This window comes from Protopterus annectens, chromosome 3.part0 (genome assembly GCF_019279795.1).
Source record: "Protopterus annectens isolate FY-2018-M chromosome 3.part0, PAN1.0, whole genome shotgun sequence".
NCBI classification, from domain to species: Eukaryota; Metazoa; Chordata; order Ceratodontiformes; family Protopteridae; genus Protopterus; species Protopterus annectens.
The window spans coordinates 203498876-203514437 of record NC_056731.1 but is presented as its reverse complement, the minus strand read 5'-3'; the positions used below and the strand labels follow the sequence as shown (position 1 = coordinate 203514437).

At 35.4% G+C, this 15562-nt stretch overlaps 1 non-coding gene across 1 annotated transcript; it reads right to left on the bottom strand.

The window, feature by feature from the left end:
- Positions 1–477: 477 nt before the first annotated feature.
- On the bottom strand, positions 478–579 carry LOC122797467. Its single transcript, XR_006364149.1, has one exon. It is a non-coding gene; the product is annotated as a U6 spliceosomal RNA (small nuclear RNA).
- Between the last annotated feature and the right edge of the window lie 14983 nt (positions 580–15562).

The following is a 15562-nucleotide window of genomic DNA, read 5'->3' as shown; positions in this document are numbered from 1 at the left end:
TGCTGAGATTTGGTAAATGGCTAATCATAGAACTGTTTATACTAATACTATGATTACATAGATACTTTCTAAACTGCTGGCTTGTCTACTAACTTCTGTTGTGGTAAAATGCACCTGTTGTTATTTTATTCCATTTTCATTTTTCAAAAGATGTTGATTAGTTTTAACATTAAAAAAATGGAACAATTTATGGTACTGTTTGCAGTTCTTGTATAAGACTATAATACAAATATATTTTACTTATCATTATTTGGCTAAGTACTGAACTACTAAATAAACATTTTCAATTTGTGAATGTCCTCCGTAAATATAATATTTTTCTATATAAATAATGACATCCTTCATTCTCTCATTTGTTGTGGCACCATAATTATATTCTTCAAAAATTGCTGTTATTTTTTACCATTATTTGATGTTTTCATTTGAACTATTTTCACATTTTATTATTTCAATGTGTTTATTGTCAACTTTGTAAAAAAAAAAAAAGGATGCTTCACAAATTCATGTCTTCCTTGTTTAGAGGCCACACTAATCTTCTCTGCATCATTCCAGTTTTAGTATATCTTTTATCAAAAAAAAAAACATGCAACATACTTTTAATATCTCAGGTGAATTTGCTTTCTCCTGATCCCTGTCAGTAAACTTACAGGCTTGCAGTCCCAGAATTGTTTAACCACATGAGCAACTATTATGATGATACATTAAGTTGTAAAGTCAAAACAGTTTAGATTCACAGATTGTCTTACATTCATGTCTAATTGTTAACATTGTTGAGAATTAGTCCAGTTCTGCATATGCTCAGCTGCTGTGGTTTAGGCACAATGCTATGATTTTTTTTTCCCTGAAATTTATCCTTGTTCCTCTTAGAGTTCCTGACACTCTTCATCAAGCTAGACCACTTCAAGAGGCCATAATTATTTTGGGCCTTTATTACGGCACTGAAAAAGCCATTAATCGAATGGCTTTATAATCAAATATGCCGTTAACAGAAGTGTGTATTGTGAGATATATGTACAGTGAAGATTGGAAAATGTACCCTTTCCTCACTGTAGTGCGATCTTGGAGTTGGCATATATAATTAGCAGGGGGTGTGGGGAGCACAGCCCACACAAAAGTGACTTCTTTTAATGGCATTTTTGATTATAAAGCCATTCGATTAACGGCCTTTTCGGTGCCGTAATGTAGACCCAATTATTTCATCGGTAGAGAAAAAATATCCTGTGATTCTTTGTCATAATCTGACTGTGGTGTAGTATATAAAGGTTACATATTCAAAATAAATAAGTAATTAAATATGGAAATGTTCCTGTTTTATACCATTTCCTATGATTTTGAAAGGTAGGGTCATGACTATTAAGGCTTAGAATTTGAGAGGTATACTACAAAATACTGCATATTTTCTAATGGCATTTTATCACAGATGGCCACTTTTAAAGACTAAGCATCACTACTAAAAAATGAAAGTTTAAAAACTGCTATAGAGCCATTGGCTTTATATATTTATGTATGCAATAATGTGTATATATTTTATTTTTATTTTATTTTTATTTTTTATTTATTTTACATTTGCTAATCAGGAGAGTCCGACTGGATACATGTCCATTTTCAGCGGAGGCCTGGGGAGAAAAGCTCCACAGGTTAAGAACAAACAACTATGAGACTTCTACATAGCAAGCAAGTATTCATAGGAAAACACATTATTTAACAAGATTCCATAGTTTTAAAGTTACAAAGGATAATATTCATTGGTAGTCGCAAGTTTTAACAAAATTCCATAGTTTAAGTTAGAATAAAGTAGTACTTAGAATGTATTGGTTTCCAGTAATAACATTGATCGAGACAAATGTAAATAAAAGGGGGTTGGGAGTGGATGTTAGGGTTAGATTTGTGAGATGTGATTGGGTTTAAAGTTGGAATGTGTATAATTGCTGACTGTTGGTGTGGGTGTTCGCAGGTGAGGCACTATAAGGAGGAGTCATGATTCTTCTTGAAGGGATAGAAGTGAAAAGGACTATGAGAGTAGGTCAGAGGGTGTGTATGATATGAGTCAACCTGGTGGGTAGAAAGGGCATAGCCATGCGAGTTTTATGTGTTCTTTTAGTAGCTTTTTGAATGTAACCATTGAGTTGGCTGAGGTAATAGCAGAAGGTAATGAGTTCCAAATCTTACCAATGTAGTTAGGGAAGAGGGAGTCACCTGCTGTATTATTGCTTTTGGTCACCTTGATTAGTCTTTTATCACTAGAGTGAAGTTGTCTGGTATCAGTTTGTAGTTTAAGTAGTTTAGATAGTGCTGTTTCTTTTTTTCAGGAAGTAGTAGAAGTTTCTGGGCGAAAAAAAGCTGATGGAATGAGAGGAGATTTGGGAAATCAAGCCAGTTAAGTTGATTTAGTGAATGACAGTGGTGGGCACGGTAGGGTGCACCAGTGGCAAATTTGGCAATTTGATTGTACCAGATGTTAAACTTGGCCATTTCAGTTTTGGGTAGGTTGGTGAAGATGGGAGTGGTGTAGAATAGTGTGGAGAGGAGGTGGGTTTGAGCTATGGTTATTCTTGCAGGTTGGGTTAGAAATGGTAAGTTTTTTTGTGAATGTTTTTAATAGTTTGATTTATATGTAGATCATGATTTAGGTTGTTGTCAATGGTCACTCCTAGCAGTTTTGTATGAATGTCTGGAGAGATGATAGTCCCATCTCTGGACACAATATTGAATGTGTTGGGCATTGAGATGGATTTGTTTGGTTTAAATAGCAACAGTTTGGTCTTTTTGGGATTAAGTAATAGGTTTTTGTTAAGAAACCAGGTTTCTGTAATTTGGAAGGCATTTTTGGTAACGGATAGGAGTCTGTGTGGGTCGTTGGCTGAGCAGACTAATGTTGAGCCATCAGCATATTGTATAGCAGTTGTATCTTGGCATAAGCTGTGGAGATCAATAATGAAGATGGAGAGTTGAAGGGGTCCCAGAAATTACCTTTGTGGGACTCCTGTAGTAATAGACAGCAGTTAGAATAGGTTGTTGTCCCTTCGAACTGCTTATTGTCTACCATGTAAATAGTTTTGGAGCCAGGCTAGTGCATGATCACTAAGGCCAAGATTAGTAAGGGAGTGGCGTAGTTTGGGATGGTTGACCATATCAAAGGCTTTTGACAGCTCATATGGCAGATGTTAGTTTACTTAAGTGCCTGTTTTGGTTGATTAGATTTGTAAAGGAAAGAAAGGCTGAGATTGTACTGTAGACAGAATGGAATCCATGATGGGTAGGAGAGAGAAGTTGGTTATTAAGTAGGTATGGCATAACTTGGTAATGTATACATTTTTTCAAGAGTTTTTACTAGTGGGGACAGGATGGCAATAGGGCAATAGTTGGTGAGGCCAGTGGATGTTCCACCTTTATGTAAAGGGATGATGTAGGAGGTCTTCCATATTGGTGGGATGGTGCTTTCTGATCTAGATCTGTTAAGTAGAATAGGGATTGGGTAGGCAAGTTCATTAGCAGCCAACTGGAGGTATTCTGCTGGGATGCCATCTGCTGCTAGGGTAGTAGGTTTAAGTTTGGATAGTAATTGTTTGACATAATTGGTAGGGATGGGTTGGAATTGGAAGGTAGTTTGAGGACTGACTGCAGGTTTGCAGATATTGGTAGTAGTAGTAGTAGTAGTAGTAGTAGTAGTAATAGTAGTAGTGGGTTGTTGCTGAACTAGTTTAGAGATGGTTTCTATGAAGTATTTGTTGATTGATTCAGGTATGTTGATGATATCGCCTGTGGAGGTTGGCGATGGGGTGGAGGGTTTCACGGGATGAAGTAGTTTATTTATTCCTGCACAGAAGTTTTTCGGGTTGTTTTGGTGCCTGTTTTGTAGATGTAAGAAATAATTGTTTTTATCCTGGAGAATAGTTTTTCGGTTTGGTTTCTAAGTTTTTGGAATTGTTCTCTAGTTGCTGCTGATTTTGTGGCTCTCCAGTGATGCCAAGCTATATTCCTTTGAGAAATCTTATTTTTAGTCTCTTTGGTGATCCAGGGGCAGTATTCATTTTGAGTTTTGTGGTACGAGGTGGGGCATGGGTATCTAGGATTTTTAGAAAACTGTTGTTGAACTGGATTACAGCTTCTTCTAGGGGGTACTTCTTTTAGTATGTTCCAATTATGGTATTTTAGTTTGAGTTTGAATTTGTTTGGGTCAAAGTTATTTTTGTTCTGGGTAGTTTGTATTAGTGGGGTAGAGTTGGCATGGATTCTGTATTTTAGTAAGAAGGTGGGTTGTTGGTCACTAAGGGTGTCCAGAAGGATTCCAGCTTGGTATGGAGTACTGGTCTTACTTATCAAGATCCAATCTAGGAGACTTTCTTTGATTTTAGCATTCCCTGGCCTAGTGTTAGATTGAAGGACTTGGGAGAAGCTGTAGAGATTAATATGGTTGGTGGGATTAGTGGTTGAGCAAGTGTTCCAGTCAATATTAAAGTCACCTAGGATGATGATTTCTTGAGGAAGATTTTGATTATCCCAATGTAGGAGGGATTCTTGGGAGGGAATATTGTTGCTTGGTGGTATATAGCCAGTGATGACACTGATTGATTTGTTGTTGCTAAATTTGAGTTTGACTAGAAGTTTATTAGTATTGAGGGAAGGGATTGGTGGAATAACAATACACATTTTTATGTTGTTTTTGTAAAGTAATGCTACCCGACCCCTTTTTCTGGATAGTCTATCTTTTCATAATACATTGCACCCAGGTGGGAGGAACTCACTGTCTGGTGTTGTGGGTTTTAACCATGTTTCAGTTAAGGATAGTAAATCAGGGGACTAGGTGGATATCAAAACATGGAGTAGGTGCACTTTGTTATTTATGCTTTTGATATTTAAGCTAAGTAGTATAAGGCTATTTTTTGGTCTAGAGATGGGAGATAGGTTGGGTGAGAGAAATGGAATAGATGGATTATTTGTGCAAGGGTTTGGCCCTGGGTTGGGGTGTATGTCTCCAGCTAGGATCAGTTGATGGCTAATATGGTTTAAGAGGTTGGTTAGTTTGGTTAGAATGGCTATGTATCTATTTGTAGTAAGTGATTTAGTAGAGATTGTGAGGAGTCTTCCTGAGGGAGGTGGGGGAATAATGTGGTGGTGACTACTTGAGGATATGTGTAGGCTGTAGTGATGGGTGGGAAGTGTGTGAGAGGAAGTATGTTTGAAGGTGTAGTTAAGGTACCATTAAGTATGGTTTGGTAGGAGGTAAGGTAGTGTGTTGATGCTAGGAGAAAGAGAATGGTGAGATAGACTGTGTGCATGGTAATTGGCTTGTGATAGTGTGAGTGTGTCATGTTAGTGGGAGGAGTATGTGTGGGTGGGGATATGGGGATTGGGTGATGATGAGGTGTTCACTAGAGAGTGATTGGTGTAGGTTAGGTAGGTGGAGAGGTTAGGTATAAATCTAGTGGTAGTGGGGGTGGGTGGGAAATGGGGGCAGAGTAGGGAGTGGAGTGAGCCCAAGTGGTAGCAAGGGCAAAAGGAGTGAAGCTGCACCGAGAGCAACAGGTAAGGTAGGTTCCTAAAAAATCAGTATTAGTGTCGACAATAAGCAGGTAAGTTAAGAATAGAGGACAAATAGTATAGGATGGCTTTACAATAAAGAAGAATTAAAGAAAGTACTTGCACTAGCTTTTGAAAGTTAAATAAGAATTTCATGCACTAGTCTGTGAAAGTCCAAAGGAAAAGCCTGGTAGTAAGATAGTGGGTCAAAAGTATCCTTTTGTTAGGAAATTATAAGCTCTTGGTCCAAATACACTTCTGAGGAACAGGGTCACCAAACTACAAGAAGTATTGAAAGGAGTCACTGGAGGGAAGTCTGTTAGTCTGAAAGAATGAGGAGAGGCTACAAGAGGGTCATATGCAGCTGTTACCCTTGGCTTAGTGAGTGCTAGGACACTATATTCAGCTATTTTGTCAATACTTGTAAAGTACAAAGTGGCTTATACATGTAAAGGTTTAGGAGCACGTTCACCATGAAAGAGGCACCTACATTTACTTGTAAAGTAGAGTAGTGTCCTGTCAATGTTATAATAAAAGCGGTAGCAGTACGATCCACTTGAAGGAACTCCAGGAGAGCATTTTCAGTTTTGGGGGGGTGATGAATGTATGAGGTAACTCATTTTTATTCTCTTGTAAAGTAGAGTAGTGTCCTGTCAATGTTATAATAAAAGCTGTAGCAGCTGGATCCACTGGAAGGATGTCCAGGAGAGCACTTTCAGTTTTGGGGGAGGCGCTGAATGTATGAGGTCACTCGTTTTTATTCACCTGTAAAATAGAGTAGTGTCCTGTCAATGTTATAATGTTTTTATTGTTTACGTATCATTTGCTTATGTGAGTATTTACACACACACACACACACACACACACACACACACACACACACACACACACACACACACACACACACACACACACATCTATATGTATATGCCTGTTTATATATATATATATATATATATATATATATTTTTTTTTACTTTCAAAATGTATGTGTATGTGTACTTGTATGTGTAGATATATGAATATAGTGTCTATGTATGTGTGTGTGTTTGTGTGTGTGTGTGTGTGTGTGTGTGTGTGTGTGTGTGTGTGTGTGTGTGTGTGTGTGTGTGTGTGTTAATAATGCACATTATTTAATATTCATAGTGTTAACAATAGATATCTCAGGTTTAGCCCAAATCTAGATATGTTAAATCCCAAATAACAAACCTTTATAGTACAATTATTATGATGAATCTAAACATCAGAGAGTAGATCTGTAAGTTATTGTTATGACAAACTTTATATGCAAAAATAATATTGCTCCTAATGTATCTATATTTCATAGTGAATAAGTTCATTGTATGTCATATTGTTATCATGCAAAATGACCCTGCTAAATGTTCTTTGTTCTTATTCAATATTATAAATTCTCCCTTGTTATAAATGCAAAAAGTATTTTTGTATTCCCAAAACTGGTCTTATGTTATGTCTTATATAATGTTATTAGACAAAATGCATCTCTTAATGCTAGACTTTTAATCATGATGCCAAGTTGTTTTAGTGTTTGACAGATGATAGCATCAGCATGCATACTAAATGAAAACGTTTTGGTTAATGTGATGCCCATGTCATTATAGTAACTGACTTCCTCCAGTTTATTTGATGACATGTAAATGGACTTTTTTATGAGTTTTCCTGAAGAACACAACTTTACATTTGTCCACTCTAAATCTTAGGCCTGTTGATTTAGCCCAGACAACTATGACTACAATGTATGAATTTATTATATTAAAAAATTCACTGTCCTTAGTGACAGTAAACTGATTTTATTGTTATCTGCATATTTACTTAACCAACACTGTTCATTTTTGAGGATCGTAGCAAAACTATATTGAATAGCACAGAGCTCTGTGGGACTCCAAATGCAATATATAAATATTTTGATCTTCAGCCATTAATAATAACATTTTGTAAATGTCCATTCAAACAAGATGGTTATCCATATTATTCACAGCCCTTTGAATTAATATTAAGAGGTAAGTAATAAAAAGCTTTAGTGGGGTCCAAGAACATTACACCAGATGACAGCCCAAATCATTAGCCATAGTAATCTGATTACATAATTCAACTAGATTAGGGTAGTAAAAGTTGATGCACCCTTGGTAATGCCACATTGATTAAGGACTAAGACTGACATTATATTATTATTCATTAATTCTAAAAGGCATATTTTAAAGCAATTCCCAATGGCAGTTGTCAAAATAATTGTCATATTGTTCTTCATGTCACCCATATGTCCTTTTTAATGCATGACAGCAATATACAAGATCTTACATATGCATGGTACCTTACTTGTATGGGACAAGTTATTGAAAATATCTTTCAGCGTTTGTAAAGGAGTTTTTTTAAGTAGTATAACTGAATGACATGTATGATATCAGGTCCCATGGATGGTATTTATTTTCAGTCTTTCTTTCATTCTTTCTTTCATTATTTATTTATTTTTTGCTGTCATTGTAATGGCCTCTCTTTACCCTGGGCCAGTAATCAAGGAGCCTCAATCCTCAAAACTGACAGTTGTGAGAGATGGTTACTAAAATAGGAATGAATTTACACAGTATTTTCAAATGCAGCTCTCTGCATCAAACACAGTTTCTCCCAAGAGTACACAGGGAATATATTCCACTAGGACTGGACTGTCTGTCTCTCCAGATCTCAAACAAGATTCACAATGGAGAACTGTGTCCAATTTCCAAGTAGCTGACACCCCACACCTGGATATTTGATTTTCACACACACACACACACACACACACACACACACACACACACACACACACACACACACACACACACACACACACACTACTGGGAAAGGTTGGTACAGATTTATTAGCTGTATCCCTTATGTCCAGATTATAAGGTACCTTCACTGTCACCAGTTAACCATTGTCAGGCTCTTATGAGGGTATCCAGTTATATTGAGTAAAATCAATGCTAGCATAAATGGTACAGTGTAACCAAAACAGCCAGGCTTTTTGGAGTGGCCAGGGCATGACTAAAATAGCATTGATGCTCTCAAGACATTAAAAGTATTCTCTAAAAGACCAGTCACAATGAAAGGTATAAACATATTTAATAATAAATAATAAAATTGAAAATATGAGAATACTAAATATCAAAGTAAAATAAACATCAGAGTTTCAATCACAGACTCAGAAAAACACTACTAAACTAATCTAACTGTATTTCCTGTCTAAAGAATAAATGTTCCCTAGCTAAATTAATTAATACAGCAAGGCAAGATAGGGTGCTGAGATCATTACTTCCACAATGCAAGGTGACGAGGTTCCAACTAACTGAACTGAACTCAACTAACTAAGCTGATCAACTGTCTATGATAACTGTCATAGATTTTTATATCAGGTTCCAAAGAAAACAAAACAAAACAAACTGTTGTGTGAGTTCCATTCTTTCAGTGCTGGTTATAGAATGACATCACATTTGATCACCTGACTCTGGTACAATACACATTCAGAGTTTTACTAAGATCCGTTGCAGTATTTGAAAATTATAGAGCAATTTCAGGAACTTCTGCTCTTTCCTTCCAGAATTCTCTGTTTAAACATAAACATTTAATCAGTTATAATAACACTGTTGATACATTTTTAACACAGGCATCTGTACAAGTCAGTCTGATAGTCAAATGACACAAAATTATTTACAAAATTCAAGCTAACTATGCTATCATATATTGCACATGCACTGCCATATTCTCCCTGGCACTGATTGCAATACTTCACATCACCACACTCATAATAGACTATGCTGATATTAATGGACAGCAGTCTCATGAGGAATATTAACTTCTAAATTTGTCTTGCTAATGCTACCAATGGAAGAATAAAATAACTTGTTAAATTTAATTACCATTGTATTTATAACTAAATAGTTTTTTAATTAATATTGTGCCCATTTTTGCTAGTTTACTTATATATTTGTAATATTTATTCTTGCTGGCTCTATCTAATGTTAATTTTCTTTCAGATGCATATTTCTGAAGTTTAACTTTGTTTTCCAGTCCCTTAGCAACAGCTTTCTTTTATTAAAACTATTCATGAATATTTAAAGAAATGAAACACCCTTTATTATTTCTCTATAATTTTTAATTAACTTATAATTCCAGTAAGGAAATATATTCCTGTCAGTGTTATATTTCTGGTAACTGTAGACTTCACACTATTTGTAAAGGTATTTGAGAGAGGTATAGCCATAACTGGAGTCATAAGTGAGATATTAATTTAGCCATTTTAAATAATTAATATATGTTACTAAACAATTGTAGTGAATTCTTCCAAAATCAAAAATCTGGGAAGTGTTTATCCTTAGTGGAGGCATAACAAGTAAATACCCAACAAAGTAATGATCTGAGCTTCCAAATTGTTCTTTTATAATAAACTCTTGTATTAGTTTTGGGGTATCATTGCAATATTATCTACGAGATGTTTGCCAAGTATTTTGGTAACCCTTTTTTTTCAAAATTATGCCACAGTTAAGATGTTAACAAACTCCTTGGAGCATGGACTTTTTCCTGTTAATTTGTTCCAACCAATGGCTGGGTAGTTGAATATACCCAACAATTATACATTTTCAGTATCCAGTACTGATTTAGATCAGACAAATAGACACAGTATTTCAAATGCTCCATGCTATGTCTGCGATTTAGGTGATTTAAGACCTTGCATGTCTACAATATATCAATCTACTGAATCATCTGCTTTGGCTAAGTTAGATGCCAATGAGTTATGTACAAGCAACATCATGCCAGCCCTTTTATTGTATTTTCCTGAGGCATTCATATTTCACAAAACCATAAAAATATGTCACTTGAATCCCATGTTTTGGTAATGGCAACAATTTTGTAATTAACAAGTTCAGCTATGTTTCTTAGTTCTTGATGTTTATTGCTTATACTTTAGGTATTACTAAGATAACATTTTACAGAGTGATTAAGTCTTTTTGTTCTGACAATCTTTGTGAAATTATTAAATGTAAAATGGGATGTACCTGCTCAGTGATTTTATTTGAGTCATATACTGCTCCATAATTGTTTAAGTAAAGCAAATCCCTTGTCAGCAGTTTGATATCTGTGATGTAGAACTCATAGACCATGATCAGCTATCATATAGTCTGTCTATCTAGGAGATGGAAAATATCTCACTTAATATCAGGCCAAACAAAGCCTTTTCTAACTCCTCAATAATTTGTAGTATTGCAGGTTTCATGTAGCTGAGTGCTGTGCATCTTAAGCCATTTGTTCTAACATGTATGAGATATTCTGTGCAGTTTGGTTTTACTTTTATACATCTGTAAATTTTAGTACACTTTGATAGTTTCTGACCTGAGAGAGCTGAAACAATTTTGTTTGCATTATTAAGTTTAATTTGTTGTCTACAGGCAGGCTTAAGCATTGAATCCCCAAATATTAAGATTTCCCAAACCATCTACACCCAGAATCCAATTTTTGAAAATGTCACCGCCATGTTCTCTTATTTTTAGTTTTTTTTTTAAATAAATGTTTACAATGTCACCCTCATATGCAGGCTAGTGGTATGTGTGGAGTTCCCATTCCTATGGAAAATAAAGCATGCGTGGCTTTTTGTACATTAGCAAAAGGGACCTTTCACCAACCAAAAGTGGGCACTGTGGGTATAACCCAGGCATCTGACTCAAGGATACTTCAGCAGTTACTTAATGGCATGATATAGTATGTGGGGGGGGGCATCTGTGGTTCCCATGCATCACAGAGGAGAGAGACAACACCATGTGAACATTTAATTGCATAGCCTGGTTCCATGAGACATTGGAAGCCAATGCCTTCAGCCACATTATAATAAATGACCCACATAGGGAGCAGGGACAGTGGTATATCATGCACAAGGAATTCTACTCCATCAACTACCAGGTGATCTGCAATGCATAGGGTATAATATGCAATGTGTCAGAAGATCAACCTGGCAGGGCCCATGACTCACACATATGGCATACATGAAACTTATGTTGTATGCTGATGAAGGGTGTAAACCTGAAAGCTTCATTAAAAGTTTCTTGTTTGTGACTATCGTGTGCTGTAGATACATGAAACTTATACCAGTGGCTTGTATGAGGTGATTGCCCACAAGACCACCTTATTGTCAACACCAAATATGCCCTGGAGTCATATGTTCATAGTTTCTTATTACTGGATGAAGTTCAGAAGATCATCAAAGAACGTAGATTCCCTGATACCACACATAGATCGGTCTCCTATATATTCATCTAAACATAAGAGTGATTAATGATAGTGACATACACTATGTCCACAGGTAAATTGTACAGCAGTAAAGGTATATTCTGTGTTATGTAGCTGTCTCTTTTCATTGTCTTAATTCTGTATGTTTTGTATAATGGGTCATCTTGGATGTGTGGTAGGATTTTGAGCAGTTAAAATTAAAATTAAGTAATTTCTTTAATTAATATTACTTATTAATTTACAAGCTAAACACAATTGTCCCCTTAATATTTTATACCCAATACTGAATAAACCTATTTCTGAAGTCTCTCTGAATAGGTATTATTCCTAAGTCAGCAAACCCGTTTCATAAATGGGCTTTGAACTAACTCCATCTGTCATAATTCTCCATGTAAGGCAGCAAAATACTTTATTATACCTTAAACGTGGTCTAACTAAGGACTTGTATAAGGAATATAACATTTAAGGTTCTCTTGTGGTTGCAATAACATAAAATGAACTGGGCAAACCAGAGTCCTGACCATGTGATACTCCTTGAAATGAGGTTTACTTTTGTATAAGTTTTTACTGAGGCATCCATGCCAATAAAGCTAGACCCCCATATATATATATATATATATATATATATATATATATATATATATATATATATATATATTGTGTTTTCTCCTTTTTATGGGCTTATTATTACAGCATAAAGGGATAGTTTGGTCATTCACTGAAAACACACTACTTATAAAAACACTTATGTTCATATTATTAGGGTAATTATACAGTGTTAATTTTGGTTTGCCTAGATTTGTTTTGTTGCTGTTGCCTATATTGTTGTCTCTTGTAGCCTTTCTATTGATTGTTTTTATCCGTTTCTGTTCTGACATTAAATATTAGTCCCATTTGTCTTGGTGCCTTTGTCCTGATATTTGAAATTTGTTTCCTAAATGTTAATCCCTAATATGTTTTATATCTAGGTCTCTAATGCTTTCAGTTATTTCCAGTTATTTAGTGAAACTCTTATATCATCAGTTATTTCATGTACCATTATATTACTCTTGTTCACACTGAAACTTAAACCTGTTCCATTAGCATATGAAGTAATTTCAGATGCATTTTTAGTTTAAATAAATCCTCATTATTATGAATACCAGAACCATTTTTTACAATCATCATCATATTTTACCAGCTACAATTCTGATAATGTTGTAAGATCTGAAAATGCTAGATTAAATAGCCTGTTCCCAGAATGGCTCTTGTGAGATGTCAGCTTGATCTATCTTCCTCAATGGTCACAGTGTGCTGTCTAACTTTAAGCCAAGTAGTTTTTCAATCAGCAACATACTGATTTACCTTTATTTGGTAAAGCCTCTGCAAACTGTTTTTATTCATCAAGTGTGAAAATCTCTACTGATTTCTAAATGCATGACCACACATTGTTTTCCCTGGTCTATACTTTCAGATACCAGATGCTTGAGTGCTAATGCTACTGCTATTGTTAACATGGCTGCCGTTATGAACATCTTGAGTCTCAGCACTGAAAACAGGTATAAGCTGCTGTTTTATATGTTTTTAAATCAGTCCACCATTTTGAGTGCCTTTATTTGCATAATCTGTATGGCTTATTTACACAGGGGATCCTCACATACGTGTCATTATGTACTCGGCATGAACTGCACACTATGCAGTGCATGGTGATTGTTCTTCGTACTGTGCCATTTTGACCATTGTGAGGCCATGCAATTACCCAATCACAGCATATGGTCTTCTCCAACACTAAGTTGTACTACACAACGCATTAGTCATCTACAAGTCTCACCCATTATATCTTTATTAACCATGATCCCCATAGTTAAAGCTATGTTTGTTTGCACACTTGAATTTAATGGTGACCCCAGCTGTACAAGGAATAAGCTGTCTCTGACAAATTGGTGAAATTTGAGGATGTTTTCAGTGAAGATGCAAAAAAAAATGTGAAATGCTTTAAAACAATAGTTACTCGAGTTAAATGTAAGTATTCTACAATGAAATGTAAAAGTTTGTTCAATGCGTAATTGTTTCTAGTAAATTGTATAGGATTAAAACTGTGTAAAATGTATAAAGGTGTAGGAAAATGTGCAGCTGCTTTTGTAAAATAGTTTTGGATTGATTTCATGCATATATACACACATACACACACTATACACACCCACACACATGCACACACACACACACACACACACACACACACACACACACACACACACACACATACACACTCACAGCTACACACATTTCCTTTCAAAAGTAGTTGCCATAGCTATAATGCACTTCCCAAAAAACTGTGTGACTATGCAGAGAAGAAAACTATGCATGAAATTTAAACCAAGCAAAAATACAAAAGTATGGATTCTTTTAAGTTCAGAGTGCAGCTGTTGAGCAGTTTGCCTTTGTTGTTTGGACTAGGTAGAGGGATCTAAATTAATAATTCTTGTCTGGAATTTGCTGACTGTTAGTCAGTTACAAGTGCTAAATGCTCTTTGTATTCATAGGTAGAAGGAATTACAGTGAATCTGCAGTTAATGTTATTTACAGGACCAGATAGCTGATATGAATTGCTTTTCTATTGAGTTTATTTGTGGAAACCTTTTGAACTTCTCTGTGCAATTATTTCCCTGCATGTGTATTTAATTTTCAATATGTATTAGCTAATTTTTACTGTTTATGTATTTTTTTCATTATTGAAGTTAAATAGCTTATGGCTTAGGGTGAGTACATGTCATGAATTAGTAACCTATTACCTGCTGATAAACAGTTTTCAAAGAGGGATTGCTTTAGCCATAGCTACCACACAATTGTATAATGATTAGCATACACTGAAATTGGACATTGTATTTTTGGTTTGCTAGATTGATAGCCAGTGACAGTATAAAAAGGGTAATGGCACTAAAAAATATATTATTAACTCCTCCTGAGAAGCATAGTGAGTCAGTGAGTGTGTGTGTGTGTGTGTGTGTGTGTGTGTGTGTGTGTGTGTGTGTGTGTGTGTGTGTAAATGTTTCATTTATTTTAGGCAAAATAACACTGGAAGCCAGTGGGTTGAAACAAAGTTAGGTGAAGCATTGGGTGACCATTTTTTTTTAATCTGCTCTACAGCTGAACAGTGATAAGATTATTTCATTGTGGAAGGTGTTGATTATAACCCTGCGCAGCAAATTACATTTTTTCTACACTTGTAAGGCCAACATCTTCAAATTACATTTAGAAGTGAGTGGCGCAGATTGTAAGACTGAATTCCCTGACTGCCACATATAAATTGATGGCATCAGTGGGATTATGAGACCATAACCCTGGTCTTGACATATACGTCAGTTATCAGTATGGGTTCTATAAACTAGAGCTATATAACCTGAAAAATTATTTTGTTAACAAAATGCATTTATGTGTCCTTGCATCTCCAAGGTATGTATGCACAAGTATATAAGTGAACAGCAGTTATGCTATTTTTTAATTAAGATGTTATTTTATTTATTTAGTCAAAGTGGATTGGAAACCGACAAAACAAGCTTTGAGTAATATGCAAAAATGTCAATGACACAATAGACGGTGTACACTAATAAGACTTCAAGATGTTAGTTTGTCTAGGGATGAATTGCTAACCCTTTCTTTTCCACTTGAGGTTCAGACCACTAAGCATAGGAGCAGCCTGATAGGGGCCATATTTGTGTACCCTGCAGACAAAAAGACTACCCAATATGTCCCCAAATCATATCAAAAGGCAGATTAAACTAAGGAATCT